Below are 3,367 nucleotides of genomic sequence, written 5' to 3'. Positions count from 1 at the left end.
GCGGCAAAGGGAGCCAATCAGCTGGCCGTTTGTTGGGAGGCGCCCAGGGGCGGCCGCTTATTGGGCTGGGGGATTGGTCCGAGTCGGAGGCAGGAGCGGCGCGCGGAACGCTGGCTGCAGTTCCGAGCCCCGGCGGAAGGCCGCGGGCCGGGCAGGGTCTGGGGGCCGGGGTACGGCGGCCGGCCGGCGGGCTGTGGCGCGGAGGAAGGGGCGGCTCCGCGCCGGCCCGGCCCTGTCCACACGACCACCCTCGGGCCCGCCCGGCCGCAGGCTGCGTGCCCGTGCACGAGGCAAATCCGAGCAAAACTTTAGAGCGGACTCCGGGCAGACGGAGCTGGTTCCAGTCTCGGCTCGCCTGTTGCCTAGCTGTGTGACTCTGGGCAGGTGCTTTGAGCCTGGGCTTCCTCAGGCGTAAAGTGAAGGTGACCCCCACCTCATAGGGATGCAGGGAGGAAACAACGAGACCGTGCAGAGTGCCACGAAAGCACTCAGTAAAATGGGAACTGACTTCTTTTAGATGAGGGAAGGACCAGAAGCCCTTGAATTATTTGTATTTCTCCCTAAAAGCTACTCGGAGTGAAGCCCCACCTGTTTTCATACTCCGCGTAGCAAGCCAGCACCGTTGACGTGTGTCCCGTCCCGGCAGGTGCGTGCCGGCGGCCCTCCTAAGGGCGTTACGGCACACCGTTCAGCAGGCCGCCCGTCCGCTTCTCTGCTTTGAGAACGGTGACCCGATGCTTCACCTCCATCTTGAGCTTCAGGATCACCTTCCTGCCATCGGCTGTGCATTTTTACTTGATGAGCAACCGTTTCTGTAAATTTCAATACTTCTAAAACCTACTAATCATCTCTCCGTTCAGCCGCTCACACTTGAAACCTGAGCCTTGGCTTCCAACTCCGTCTCCCTGGGTCCCATTAATTATCATTCACCAAATTCTCCTTTTTCCTCCAAAATCTTTCTTATATTTATCTCACTTCTTTTTCTGTCTGCATTACTATGTTCCTCCATATTACTGCTCTTTTCTTTCCTCCACCTGCACCGGACTGAATTTCAGAAGACCCAGTTTCAATATGACATCCCTTCAGTGGCTCCCTACTGTTTGACAGATCACAGTCTAGATGCCCGGCTTGGCATTCAAGGCTCTCCAACTACGTTTCGGGAGACATCCCCTCTCCCCTTAATCCAGCTGAACTCTTCCCACCGGTAGTCGCTCCCTCTGTGGAGCATCACCTTCTCTTCCTCATAACCACACCCACCACTGGAAAGTCTTGACATATACCAAACTCAAGTCCTTCCCACACCTCCTATGGTCCATTTTCCCTCCTTTCACAGCTACGTTTTTGAAAGAGTAGTCTACACTCATAACCTGGGTTTCCTTAAAATCCTGACTCCCTTCACTGCAACTGGGCTTCAGCTCTCTCCACCCCCTGAAACTCTTCACAGTAAAGCCTTTCTGGTCCTGAACTGACATCTCAGCATCAGACACCATGCAGTAGTTGAAGGCTGGCAGCCCAAGGCTTTGATTTGATTTTGCCTGGTCTGTGCACCATCTTAAAGGGGAACATAACTAGGATAGGAATGTAACCTGCAGCTTAGCATCACTCTCACACCTGGCCTTCCTGTATTTGTGTTACTTGCCTGGTTGCTAAAGGCATTTGCGTTTGCCATAGTGTAGCTTCCTCCCATAGCTTCTCAGACCATTGTTTGCCCCAAGGCAGTGTAGTATAGCGAACAGAACGTGGGCTTTGGAGTCCAGACAGATGTGGGTTTGAATCCTAGGTCTGCCTCTAACTAGCTGTGTGAATTTGGACAAGTTACCTAACCTCTCTGAACCTCAATTCTCTCATGGTAAAATGAGGATAATTATGCCAATATGGGGGAGGGGGGAGAAGTGCCTTTGAAGATTAGATAATGTGCTTAAAAAGGCAGCCCTTAAAACAAGGCCTTTCCTGTGGGGCCTGCTCCACTAACGTCTGTTCCTTTTCTCTCCTTCCTCTCCACTAGCCCCCATAAATGTTGGCACCTGGCCCTCCAGGACAAGATCTCTAAGTAGCTGTGTCCACTCAGAGTCCCGCCCCATCAAAAGCCTTCCCTCCTGTTCTCGGAGTGATATCCGAACGGTTCACCTGCAGTTCTGAGCCTCTGATCTCACTTCTGATTCTGCAGGACCCCAGGCTCTCTGTGCCACCCTCACTTCACCTTCCCCTCGACCTCAGCTGCTCCTCCTGACTCAGGCTAAGCCCTCAGAGATCATCCTTCTCATCCTGACACGGCCCTTTTTCTTCTTTTACACTCTCCCTGGGCACTTTCACTCACGCCCAGGGCTTCAAGCACCACCGAAACCTAACTCCCAAACCTGTCTTTAGCTCAGACCTGTCTAGAGCCCCGGATCTAAATTTCCTACTGCCCTTTGGACATCACTTAACACATCGTCTTCCTTTTTGGCTTCCCTTCACACTCACAATGAAGCCCAGTTTTTCCCCAGGGCTATGGACCGAGTCTGTGTCCTCCCCACACTCATATGTTGAAGTGCAAACTTCCATGGGATGGTATTTGGAGGTGGGGCCTTGGGAGGTGATGAGGGTTAGAAGAGGTCGTGAGGCTGGGGCCCTCGTGATGGGATTAGTGCCCTTATAAGAAGAGGAAGAGAGATCCCCTTCTCCCCATGCATGTGAAGACACAGCCAGGCTTTAAGGCCTTGGCACTTAACTTGGTGTAAACAGGTGGGCTCTGTTGGGAAGGGGATAGCTGTAACTCCCCAGAATTTATAAGCAGTTTTATATATGTGCGGTTTCCTGGGGACAACACTTGTAGCTTTTATCAGATTCTCAGTCTGAACCCCAATATCCCTTTCCCCCACACAATACATTGCTTTGATCTCTCCCCCTCCCATCCACCCTCTGCACTGCTGCTGCTTAACTATCTAAACAGACTTGTTGCTGTCATCACGCCTTCGGTTTTAAACCCTTAACTGTCTCCCCACTCCCTGAGCACACCCTCCTCAGCCTAGCACACAGAGCCTCTCACGGCCCAGCTTCGGCTTCCCTATGAGCTTTCTTTCCAGTCCTCACTGCTCTCTGAATACAGCACGCACCTGTAGGCTTCTCTGCCTTTGTGCATCCAATTCCTTCTGCCCAGGTTCCCTTCCCTCCCATTTCTGCCCTGTGAACTTCCACTCCTCCCTTAGGGCCCAGTCTAGCAGGCAGTTGCTACAGCTGGCCCTCTCACCTAGCAGCCAGCCAGCCACACTTCCTCTGTGCTGCTGTGGGCTCAGTCTCGCCTCCACTGCAGTGCCACCTGGACGACAGGGAGTGGTGTATGTGAGTGTGTGTGATGAGCATGTGCCCTCTGTCTCAGACAGCCCTG

Source organism: Equus asinus, chromosome 5 (assembly GCF_041296235.1).
Source record: "Equus asinus isolate D_3611 breed Donkey chromosome 5, EquAss-T2T_v2, whole genome shotgun sequence".
In the NCBI taxonomy this organism is placed as follows: Eukaryota; Metazoa; Chordata; class Mammalia; order Perissodactyla; family Equidae; genus Equus; species Equus asinus.
Note: the sequence above shows the minus strand (reverse complement) of the source record.